Source organism: Triticum dicoccoides, chromosome 2A, assembly GCF_002162155.2.
Source record: "Triticum dicoccoides isolate Atlit2015 ecotype Zavitan chromosome 2A, WEW_v2.0, whole genome shotgun sequence".
Taxonomy (NCBI): domain Eukaryota; kingdom Viridiplantae; phylum Streptophyta; class Magnoliopsida; order Poales; family Poaceae; genus Triticum; species Triticum dicoccoides.
Window position 1 is genome coordinate 488,954,435 of NC_041382.1, and position 13,457 is coordinate 488,967,891.

The window sequence follows — 13,457 nt, forward strand, 5'->3', positions numbered from 1 at the left end:
TCCCCCTTGGCCGGCCTCCTCCTCCCCCCTCCTTTATATACATGGGCAGAGGGCACCCCAAAGGCACACCATCAATTGTCTTAGCCTAGTGCGGTGCCCCCATCCACAGTTTACCACCTCGGTCATATTGTCATAGTGCTTAGGCGAAGCCCTGCACAGATCACATCATCAACACTGTCACCACATCGTCGTGCTGACGAAACTCTCCATCGACCCTCTACTGGATCAAGAGCTCGAGGGACGTCATCGTGCTGAACGTGTGCTGAACACGGAGGTGCCATACATTTGGTACTTGGATCGGTTGGATTGTGAAGACGTTCGACTACATCAACCACGTTACTAAACGCTTCTGTTTTCGATTTACGAGGGTACTACGTTCCCCAACAGCTTTTCCTCCAGGCCAAGGGAAAGTACAAGGCTCACGTGGATGCAAACAAGGCCTCTTGTCGTGACAAGGCTATTATGGGGCTGGTTGGCCTCACTGTTTCAAATGGTTCCGAGGAGAAGATCACCGATGAGGAGTCTTGGGTCAGAGTGCACTATCCGTGGACCAATTCTGATGAGGGCACTGGGGGCCCTACACCTACTGCATAGGAGTCTGAGGAGGAGGAGCACGGTTGGTGATGTCTTGGAGTGTTTCCATCACCTTCGTTCTTAGGTGTACTCTCTGCCCTTTTGGTGTCTCGATGCCAAAGGGGGAGAGAGTTTAGGGATTTGCGGTATGTCGTGAATCGAGTTTGTTTCTCTTATTTGCTATTGCTTTCCTCGCTCGAACTCTTTTGTTTGCTTTGGTTTGTGGTTGTCCTTTGTGTTCGAGACCATATGGTGTGAGACATATGAGCTATCCTATCTCTATCTATTTATGTCAAGCCTATATGTTATTAATCGCATGTGAGATGTATCCTATGATTATGCTCTTATCCGTATGCTCACATGATATTACTTGCCTACTATCTTCTTATTATGTTTGAGCAAGTATTGCTTGATCTATAAAATATAGGGGGTGTGTGGATCCTATATGTGTGTACCTTGCATCCCAAAGAATATCTGAAGTAGTGCCCACATCTAGGGGGAGCCCGTCTATATTTTGTAGATTGTGGGTTTGCACACCACTTTGCTACAGCATTTGTGCAAATCCCGCGTTGTCATCAATCCACCAAAAAGGGGGATATTGTTAGGGCATATTTCTCCCTAAGGGGTTTTGGTGATTGATGACAATGTGTCTGCGGACTAATCATGTGCATTGAGCATTTCGGACTTTCAAGCATATGGCACAAGACGATTCGTGCCCCTCGAAGTCTCAAGTGAAGACGGTTTTTTTCTTTCCTGCGCTTCTTTTTGGCGGACTTGTGTTGTAGGGAAAACCATACTATCAAGATAGGGTCCAATTCGGAAAGGTTTGGGTGGAATCAACACGTACACTTTCATCTTGCACCCATCGCCACTTTGCGCCTCTTTGGAGTTGTCCATCTTGTGTTCGGTAGGAGTAGTGGAGTGCTGCAAGCGGTAGTACCGCGGGCAACAGCGGTAGTATCACTGCTAGTCCCGCTCATACTACTGCTCATGGTTGGGGGCTCGATTTTTTGTGTGGGGTTTTACGGTAGTACCTCCAGGTCTCTACCGTGCTACCTATTTGCCCATAGAGAATAGGCAGAAGTAGGAGCGGTAGTAGAGGCGGTAGTACCGCCTATAGGAGGTAGTACCGCCCCTACCACCACTTGTTCCTCTGTTCTCCCCTATTCCTCCACTCTCTCATGTGCATCCTGTAGGGAGCGGTATTACCGCTTGGTTGCGGGCTGAGAAGTGGATAACGGTTGGATTTGCCCCCATATAAAAGGGGATATTCTTCCTCGAGAAGATGCACCTCTTCCTCTCCCAAACTCCTTTGTTGCTCCAAAGCTCATTTTCGCCCGATCTCTCTCCCTATCCAATCAAACTTGTTGATTTTCTAGGGGTTGGTTGAGAAGGCCCCGATCTACACTTCCACCAAGAGAAATTTGATTCCCCCCACTAACCCCTTGCGGATCTTGTTACTGTTTGGTGTTTGAGCACCCTAGACAGTTGACGTCACCTCAGAGCCACATTCCATTGTGGTGAAGCTTCGTGATGTTGTTGGCAGCCTCCAATTAAGTTGTGGAGATTGCCCCAACCTTGTTTGTAAAGGTTCGGTCGCCGCCTTCAAGGGCACTACTAGTGGAATCATGGCACCTCGCATTGTGTGAGGGCGCGAGGAGAATACCGTGGCCCTAGTGGCTTCTTGGGGAGCATTGTGCCTCCACACTGCTCCATCGGAGACGTACTTCCCCTCAAAGGGAAGGAACTTCGGTAACACATCCTCGTCTCCATCAGCTCCACTTGTGGTTATTTCTTACCTTTACTTTGTGCAAGCTTTACTTGTGTTGTATATCTTGCTTGCTCTTGTTGGTATTATTGTTAGCATCATATAGGTTGCTCACCTAGTTGCACATCTAGATAACCTACTTGGTGCTAAACCTAATTTGTTAAGAAAAACTAAAAATTGGTAGTTGCCTATTCACCCCCACTAGTCAACCATATCAATCCCTTCACATGATGTCATCGCCACCGCCTCCCGTGTCTGGGTTAGGAAGGGTCCTGTAAGAAAGCACCTCTCTGGTCTCTCCGATCACCAGAGGAGGCGTAGAGCGGGACGTGGTCCCACTCTCCGCTAGCTTGGCTGGCGGAGAGTTCCCCTCTGATACTTGATCAACGAGGAAGTCGTGTGGCGGGCTAGGATACGAAACATATGCTCACAATCAGTTATAAACTAATGAAACGAACACCTGAAGAGTCTTCAGATCCATACCTTTGGGAAGGGGCTTCACCCTGGGTTCCTCCGAGGAACCTCTTCGGAAGCTTCGAACCACTTAGTGGAGTCCGAGTTGTCATCGGGCAGGACCAACTTGGGCCTGCGCTGTGATACGTCTCCAACGTATCTATAATTTTTTTTATTGTTCCATGGTATTATGCTATCTATTTTGCATCTTTTATATGCATTAATATGCTATTTTATATTATTTTTATGACTAACCTATTAACTTAGAGTGTCAGGACCCCGACTCTATGTCACATCGATCTAGCTGGTAACACCTCATATCACTTTGCGGCCTCACGCACGGTATCCCCACGGGTGTCGTCTTACCTTTTCCCGGGACCGTTTGCGCCTTTTGGCTCACGTATATGATAGTGTCGCTAGCATCCATATGATAAAGAGCCCGGGCTGACATGACTAGTCGTAAACCCAAAGTGGCACAGACTTACAGGGACAGGCATCCATGACCCAGCTTTGAACGTGTCGGTCATCAGCAAGTGGGTCCGGGCTGTAGCACTGGGCTAGCAGGACTCCGGTAAACCGGGCTGTAGCGGGCTAACAGGACTCCGGTACTCAAGCGTGACATTTCCCCGAAGGGACAGACACAGGAACGAAGAAGGACACATGCCGGCCAGCCTAAGTGTTCCAGAGCAGTAGCAAGCTACCATGGCTCAGCGGTAACACTAGGAGACATTTCCCGGTAAGAGAGGCTACCAAAGATAAACAACTAGATAGTCAGATCCCACACATACCAAGCATTTCAATCATACACACAATATGCTCGATATGTGCAAATACAACGAAGCATCACAACATGACTCTATGACACAAGTACTTTATTTAAGGCTCAGTGAGCCATACATAACATACACAAAGGTACGGGTCTCACGACCCCACATACAAGTCATACAGTCATACAAACCAGCAGCGGAAGTAACTTGTCTGAGTACAGACAACTAGTAAAATAAAAGAGGCTTGGAAAGCCTAGCTATACTATGTGGTCCTTCACAAGCTCAGGGTCACCACCTGGGTCTTTAGCCTATTCGTTGATGTCAACGTCTACATAGAACCCATCAGAAGGGGTTGCAGCGTCTTCTGTAAAAATGTAGATTATAGCAACATGAGTACAAAGGTACTCAGCAAGACTTACATCAGATCCTACATACATGCATAGTATCAAGAAGGGTTGGTGGAGTTATTGCAGCAAGCCAGCTTTGACTCTTGGCTAGGCTATCCTACGATACTCCAACTTGAAATGGTTTTGCGCACACGAGTCCACTACTCACCAATTCAATACACTACCGAGGATCCATCTCCGTCTTCCTACGGAAGAGCCATCCTCGACACTCACACTTATCTTGAGGCTTTTAACAGTTTCCATTTACTTGTCTATGAACTGTATAGGCAACCAAGTAGTCCTTTACCGCGGACGCGGCTATTCGAATAGATTATGATAACCCTGCAGGGGTGTACTTCTTCATACATGTTTCCACCACTTAGCGTCTGCACACGACATGTGCTCGGCAGACTTCAAGCGAAAGCCGACGTGGGTGTAGACCATGACCTACCTAAACACTTAAGCCTCTAGTCCAGGTTTATCGCCTATTCAGGTTCCATCCGCAGGGAGTCCGGCCGAGGTTTCCCATACGGCCCCGAACGATGTGAACAGGGTTCCCGAGATACCTAACGGGTATTCGGTACACCCGGCCACGTACCTACCGCATCACAGCCCACCCCTACGGTCAGCGCTGTCCACGGCCTCCAGTAGGCTACAAACACCAGAAACTACTTGCAACTCCTGGACGGAGCACTAGGGTGAATAAGAAGTCGAGAGGGTCCATTGGTTTCGGGCCCAATGCATGGTAGTAGCTGATTCTTAAATCACACATACAGATCTCAGTGCTTAAGGTCGGCTTCAATGAAACAACCCACCATGTACTCCTACATGGCCTCTCATCGATACCTTTACCAAATCGTGTTCACCACACCACTCTCATTACCGACATAATCATTTCACTCTAGCCCATCACCCAGATGAACCAGACCTGACACGACTCTAAGCATAGCAGGCATAGCAAGGTAGGAACAACACATACATATGGCTCAATCAACTCCTACACATGCCAGTGGGTTTCATCTAGTTACTGTGGCAATGACAGGTCATGCAGAGGAAATGGGTTCAACTACCGTAGCACACAGCAGTTTGAATCGCGTTGTCTTAATGCAGTAAAAGAGAGCAGGAGCGAGAACATGGGATTGTATCGATATGATCAAATGGTTGGTTGCTTGCCTGATGGTTCGATGCACGGATACGGTTCTTCGTTAGGGTAGTCACGGTACTCCTCGGGGACAGATCCTGTCGTAAAGGATAACGATACACAGGCATCACCAAACAATGTGCAACAATATGATGCATGCATGAAACATGGCAATATGAGTGTGTTGGGCTAATGCAACTAAAGCTACCAACGCTGTCAGGACCCCGACTCGATGTCACATCGATCTAGCTGGTAACACCTCATATCACTTTGCGGCCTCACGCACGGTATCCCCACGGGTGTCGTCTTACCTTTTCCCGGGACCGTTTGCGCTTTTTGGCTCGCGTATATGAAAGTGTCGCTAGCATCCATATGATAAAGAGCCCGGGCTGACATGACTAGTCGTAAACCCAAAGTGGCACAGACTTACAGGGACAGGCATCCATGACCCAGCTTCGAACGTGTCGGTCATCAGCAAGTGGGTCCGGGCTGTAGCACTGGGCTAGCAGGACTCCAGTAAACCGGGCTGTAGCGGGCTAACAGGACTCCGGTACTCAAAGCGTGACATTTCCCCGAAGGGACAGACACAGGAACGAAGAAGGACACATGCCGGCCAGCCTAAGTGTTCCAGAGCAGTAGCAAGCTACCATGGCTCAGCGGTAACACTAGGAGACATTTCCCGGTAAGAGAGGCTACTAAAGATAAACAACTAGATAGTCAGATCCCACACATACCAAGCATTTCAATCATACACACAATATGCTCGATATGTGCAAGTACAACGAAGCATCACAACATGACTCTACGACACAAGTACTTATTTAAGGCTCAGGGAGCCATACATAACATACACACAGGTACGGGTCTCACGACCCCACATACAAGTCATACAGTCATACAAACCAGCAGCGGAAGTAGCTTGTCTGAGTACAGACAACTAGTAAAATAAAAGAGGCTTGGGAAGCCTAGCTATACTACAAGGTCCTTCACAAGCTCAGGGTCACCACCTGGGTCTTTAGCCTACTCGTTGATGTCAACGTCTACATAGAACCCATCAGAAGGGGTTGCAGCGTCTTCTGTAAAAATGTAGATTATAGCAACATGTGTACAAAGGTACTCAGCAAGACTTACATCAGATCCTACATACATGCATAGTATCAAGAAGGGTTGGTGGAGTTATTGCAGCAAGCCAGCTTTGACTCTTGGCTAGGCTATCCTACGATACTCCAACTTGAAATGGTTTTGCGCACACGAGTCCACTACTCACCAATTCAATACACTACCGAGGATCCACCTCCGTCTTCCTACGGAAGAGCCATCCTCGGCACTCACACTTATCTTGAGGCTTTTAACAGTTTCCATTTACTTGTCTATGAACTGTATAGGCAACCAAGTAGTCCTTTACCGCGGACGCGGCTATTCGAATAGATTATGATAACCCTGCAGGGGTGTACTTCTTCATACATGTTTCCACCACTTAGCGTCTGCACACGACATGTGCTCGGCAGACTTCAAGCGAAAGCCGACGTGGGTGTAGACCACGACCTACCTAAACACTTAAGCCGCTAGTCCAGGTTTATCGCCTATTCAGGTTCCATCCGCAGGGAGTCCGGCCGAGGTTTCCCATACGGCCCCGAACGATGTGAACAGGGTTCCCGAGATACCTAACGGGTATTCGGTACACCCGGCCACGTACCTACCGCATCACAGCCCACCCCTACGGTCAGCGCTGTCCACGGCCTCCAGTAGGCTACAAACACCAGAAACTACTTGCAACTCCTGGACAGAGAGCTAGGGTGAATAAGAAGTCGAGCGGGGTCATATTTCAGGGCCCAATGCATGGTAGTAGCTGTATCTTAAATCACGCATACAGATCTCAGTGCTTAAGGTCGGCTTCAATGAAACAACCCACCATGTACTCCTACATGGCCTCTCATCGATACCTTTACCAAATCGTATTCACCACACCACTCTCATTACCGACATGATCATTTCACTCCAGCCCATCACCCAGATGAACCAGACCTGACACGACTCTAAGCGTAGCAGGCATAGCAAGGTAGGAACAACACATACATATGGCTCAATCAACTCCTACACATGCTAGTGAGTTTCATCTAGTTACTGTGGCAATGACAGGTCATGCAGAGGAAATGGGTTCAACTACCGTAGCACACAGCAGTTTGAATCGCGTTGTCTTAATGCAGTAAAAGAGAGCAGGAGCGAGAACATGGGATTGTATCGATATGATCAAATGGTTGGTTGCTTGCCTGATGGTTCGATGCACTGATATGGTTCTTCGTTAGGGTAATCACGGTACTCCTCGGGGACAGAACCTGTCGCAAAGGACATCGATACACAAGCATCACCAAACAATGTGCAACAATATGATGCATGCATGAAACATGGCAATATGAGTGTGTTGGGCTAATGCAACTAGAACCAGAAGGGTTTGAACAAATTTGAATCAAAGATTCAAATTTCAAATTCAAACATGGCCTTTTAAAAGTGCTTTTCCTTGTTCTGCTTAAAACATCAATTTAACTTGTTTGATCATGCATGAAAATAGTACAGATGGGTAGATTGGATTTTTCTGATCATTTTTCATATATAATTTGTCCAATTTGGAGTTACAGAATAAAAGTTATGAATTTTTGAAGTTTAAATAATATTCTGGAATTTCCTGATTTAAATTAAATCCAGAAATTATAGTTATTGCGCCAGCATGACGTCAGCATGACGTCAGTGGTCAACTGCGGCTGGCTGAGGTCAAACCTGACGTGTGGGGCCCACATGTCAGTGACAGGGGGGTTAAACAGGGTTAAATTAATTCTAATTACTAATTAGTGGCGCTGGGGCCCACTGGTCAGTGTCAGGGGTTAACTAACAGTGGTTAGCGCTAATCTAACCATCTGACCGACAGGGCCCACGCGTCAGTGACCCTGGGGGGTCAAACCTCAGGTCGGACAGGTCAAACCCCACCGGCGACATGACGCCGGCGAGGCCCGAGACGGCGGCGAAAGTGCTTTTTGCCATTCCGGCAACCAAATGGACGGCGGAAGGCATCTACGTGTTGCTGAGGTTGAGCCGCGACTATTGGTGGTGGTGGTTGGGCTCGGGGTGGCCGGATTTGACGGCGGCGAGCTCGGCTGCGGCGGCCGGAGTTCGGGTGCGGTCGGAATCGGCGTTGCAGGGCGTTAGGGGAGGTGTTGGTGCGCGCTACGTGCTCCTAGTGAGGTGTGGAGCACGATGGTGTGCTCAGTTGGGCGCTACGGCGACCGTGGCCACGACGGCGACATCGCCGGCGGCGTGGAGCTCTCGGCCAAGGTGGGGCTAGGGCCTAGAGGTCGAAAGAGACCAGGGGAGAAGGGGGAAACGATCCGGGGCCTCACCACGGAGCTGCAGAGGTGGTTAGCGGGCTCGGGGACGCGCTGGAGACGACGAATTCGACGGCGACGATGATCGGAGCCCGAAGAGGGGAACGGCGACGTGGCGGCGATGCAGGGCTTCCAGGGAGCTGTGGAGCGGTGGGGAGGAAGAGGGAGTCGAGGCGGAGCTCCTGAGCTAGTCGGGGGAGCGAGGGGTGGCCGGAGACGGCTGCTGTGGCGAACGGCGGCGAGTGTGGTGTTCGGCCGTGTGAGAGAGAGAGCGAGAGAGAGGAAGGAAGAGCCGGGAGAGAGTGAGAGAGAGCAGGGGGGGATCGGGACGGCCTGCGGGAGTCGTCCACGCGGCCAGGAGCTCGTCGGCAAGCAGGAGGTGGCCGCGCGGCCGTGCGCGCGCGAGCACGCAGCAGCTTCGGGGCGAGGGGAGGAAGACGACGGAGAGCTGCAGTGGTGGGCTGGGCCGGCTGCTGGCTGGGCCGGCCAGCTGGCTGGGCCGCACAGTGGAGGAGCCCAGGTAAGTTTTCCCCTTTTCTTCTGTTTCTGTTTTATTTAATATATCTGCAACTTTGTTGAATTAAATAAAATACCTAGGCAAGTTCAAAAATCACCAAACTATTCCTGGCCCATAGTTGGATTATTTCCAACATGAAACATTTTAGTTTGGAGATATTTGAGCATTTAAATATTTTATATTATTTTAAATGCCCAAATTCAAATATTTATAATTTAATTCAAAAACCCTAGGATGGCCTAGGAAAATGTGCACCATTTTCGGCAGAGGTTCTGAACCAAGACAAAAATGATGGGCATTTTAGAAGGGCATTTCAGGTTCATTGAAAAATTATTTTAGTAACCCTAGTTGGTTTCAGAGGGGACTGGGGGTTCTGTCATCCCCATTTCAAGTTTCTGATGAAAGAGTAAACATGATGCAACACTCTAATGCATGACTAGCTAGGTTGTGACAACTCACCCCCACTCAAAAGAATCTCGTCCCGAGATTTGGGTTCCTCCGAGAAGAAGGCGGGGTACTCGAGTCGAAGACGATCCTCCCTTTCCCAAGTTGCTTCATCCTCAGAATGGTGCGACCATTGAACCTTGAGAAACTTGATATTATGACGTCGGGTGGTACGTTCGGCCTGATCGAGGATACGAACGGGGTACTCTCGATATGTAAGATTATCTTGGAGATCAAGCGTTTCGTGGTCCACTCCACGGATAGGATCCGAGAAGCAACGCCTGAGTTGAGAAACATGGAAGACATCGTGGACTCTGGAGAGGTGCGGAGGTAGTTCCAACTGGTAGGCAACTTCTCCTCGTTTGGCAAGAATGCGAAAAGGTCCAATGTAACGAGGAGCCAATTTGCCTTTGATACCGAAGCGATGGGTTCCCTTCAGAGGGGTGACCCGAAGATAAGCCTTCTCGTCAACCTCGAAAGTCATAGCCTTATGTTTTCGGTCATATTGACTCTTTTGACGAGATTGGGCTGTTTTCAACTTTTCACGAACGATACGAACTTGCTCTTCTACTTCCTGAATCATATCCGGGCCAAAGAATTGTCTTTCCCCGGTCTCTGACCAGTTAAGGGGTGTTCGACACCGTCGTCCATAGAGAACTTCAAAAGGGGCTTTACCCAAGCTAGATTGATAGCTGTTGTTGTAAGCGAATTCGGCAAATGGAAGGCACTTCTCCCAGTCCATTCCGAACGAGATAACGGAGGCTCGAAGCATGTCTTCTAGAATTTGGTTGACGCGTTCCACTTGACCGCTCGACTGAGGGTGGAAGGCGGTGCTAAAGGAGAGACGAGTCCCCATAGCATTTTGGAAACTTTCCCAAAATCGAGAGGTGAAAAGACTTCCTCGATCCGAGTTAATTTCCAAAGGGACACCATGAAGGGACACTATTCGGGAGATGTATAAGTCTGCCAGCTGACTAGCGGTTATACTCTCTCGAACAGGTAGGAAATGGGCTACTTTGGAAAGACGATCGACCACGACGAAAATAGCATTATTCCCTCTCTTGGTCCTGGGAAAACCGGTAATGAAATCCATACCAATTTTATCCCATTTCCATTCAGGAATAGCTAAGGGTTGAAGGGTGCCAGCAGGCCGTTGGTGCTCTGCTTTTACACGACGACAGACGTCGCAATTTGCAATATACTGAGCAATTTCTCTCTTCATCCTAGTCCACCAGAACCTCTGGCGTAAGTCCTGATACATCTTAGTGCTACCGGGATGAATGGTGAGAGGGGATTCATGAGCCTCCTTAAGGATCAACTGCCGTAGATGCTGGTTCTTGGGAACCACTAGACGGTTCTCAAAGTACACAACACCATGGTCATTTGTGGAGAAACAACTAGCACCTCCGCTAGCAATGTTCTCCTTGATCTTAGCTATTCCCTTATCTCGCTTCTGGGCAGCAATGATTTGATCCGTAAGAGTAGGTTTCGCCACCAAGGTGGAAAGAAATCCTTGAGGAACAATGTGAAGGTTAAGCTTCCGAAATTCCTCATGGAGAAGAGGTTGACTTTGTTGTAACATCAGATGGTTACAATAAGATTTACGACTTAGCGCATCAGCCATGACGTTGGCTTTCCCTGGGGTGTAGGTTATTCCTAAGTCGAAATCGGTGATCAATTCAACCCAACGTCTTTGCCTGAGATTCAAATCCGGTTGGGTGAAGATGTACTTCAGACTTTGGTGATCAGTGAATATTTCGCAACGATTACCGAGGAGGTAATGTCGCCAGGTCTTAAGTGCATAGACTACGGCTGCAAGCTCTAGATCATGAGTAGGATAATTCTCCTCATGTGGGTGCAATTGCCGTGAAGCGCAGGCAATTACGTGTCGATCTTGCATGAGAATGCAACCTAGTCCTTGTCGCGAGGCATCGCAGTAGATAACAAAGTCCTTAGAGAAGTCTGGCGGTACCAGTACGGGAGCAGAAGTCAGGCGTCTTTTCAGTTCCTGAAAGCTGTGCTCACATTGTGGAGTCCATTCGAACTTCTTATCTTTCTTGAGGAGTTCAGTTAGAGGTTTGGCAACTTTGGAGAAGTTCTCGACAAAGCGACGACAATAGCTCGCTAAGCCCAGAAAACTCCGAACTTGCTTGACCGATTCAGGTGGAGTCCAATTAAGAACGGCTTGAACTCGCTCAGGGTTAACAGCAATACCTTTACCAGATATTACATGACCCAGATAGGTCACTTATGACAACCAGAATTCACATTTAGAAAATTTGGCATAAAGGCGATGCTCTCGAAGTTTCTGCAACACTAGCCTTAGATGTTCGGCATGTTCTTCCTCGTTCTTGGAGTAGATGAGTATATCATCGAGGTAAACCACGACGAATTTATCCAAATACTCCATGAAGATTGAGTTCATTAACCGAGAAAAGGTGGCTGGAGCGTTGGTTAATCCGAAGGACATGACGGTGTACTCGTATTGGCCGTAACGAGTGACAAAGGCCGTTTTAGGAATGTCCCCGTTTCTGATTTTGATTTGATGGTAGCCCAACCTCAAATCCATCTTGGAGAAGACTGAGGATCCAGCGAGCTGATCATACAGGTCGTTGATCCTGGGAAGCGGGTATTTGTTCTTGATTGTGACCAAATTGACAGGTCGGTAATCTACAACCATCCGGTCCGTACCATCCTTCTTCTTGACGAATAGGACGGGGCAAGCCCACGGAGATGAGCTAGGTCGGATGAAACCCTTTTTCAAGGACTCATCGAGTTGTTTCTTAAGCTCGGCTAGTTCTAGGGGTGCCATCTTATAAGGTCTTCTAGCAATCGGAACGGTTCCTGGAATGAGGTCTATTACGAACTCAACATCCCTGTCAGGTGGAATACCTGGCAATTCCTCTGGAAAGACATCCGGGAAGTCACGGACTACCGGAACGTCCTCAAGGTCTGGCAAAGGGCTGGCGTTAAGAGAATATAATTGTCGCTTGGCTATTCGGGTCAAGACATTGACTATCTTCCCCGAAGGATGGGTGAGTTGAACAGTCCTAGAGAAGCAATCAATTTGGGCATGATGAGCTGACATCCAGTCCATACCCAGAATGATATTAATATCTGAAGATTTAAGGGCTATCAAAGACGCAAGGAAAACAAGTCTGTCGACTTGGATTTCATTTCCATAGCTTACTCTAGAGGTCTGCCATCTAGAACCAGGGGTAGAGATTTCCATAGTGGATGGCATGTCACAGAATGCAACGTTATGCAAACGAGCATAATTTTCGGATATAAAAGAATGAGAGGCTCCTGTATCGAAAAGAACAGATGCCGGGTGGCAATTAACAAGAAGCGTACCGAGAACGATGTTGGGATCCTCTTGAGCTTCTTCGGCAGAGACACAGTTGACATGGCCACGTGAAGCGGTGACCGGTTTAGCATGAAACACTTTCTCTGTCGGCTTGCCACGGCCAACAGCTTTAGCAGATTGATTGGGGTTGGTCTGGGGGCATTCACGCATATAGTGACCAGATTCCCCACACTTGAAACAAGTCACGGAACTGGTACGTGGAGGAGCATTATTGGTTGGACCCCCATAGGGATTGGCTGGAGCAGACTGTTGAACAGGGCGAGGCGCCTGGAAAGATGGCCTCGGTGTGAACCTGGGTGGCAGGGCGGTGTTGGGTACCCACACGCGACGCTTCTGAGGACCAGCACCGGATGAGGAACCCATGTCACGTCCATGCTTGCGTGTTGCGTCATAGTCAGTCTGACCAGTTTCGGCACTGATGGCTTTGTTGACAAGTTTCGAAAAAGATGTGCACTCATGCAGACGGAGGTCACGGCGAAGCTCAGGACTAAGGCCCTTACGGAACCTTGCTTGCTTCTTGGCGTCAGTAGACACTTCCTCAGTTGCATATCGGGCGAGATTACCAAACTCCCTGCTATAGGCATCCACAGAAAGTCGGCCTTGGGTGAAACTGCAAAATTCTTCACGTTTACGGTCCATGAGACCCTCCGGAATGTGATGTTCA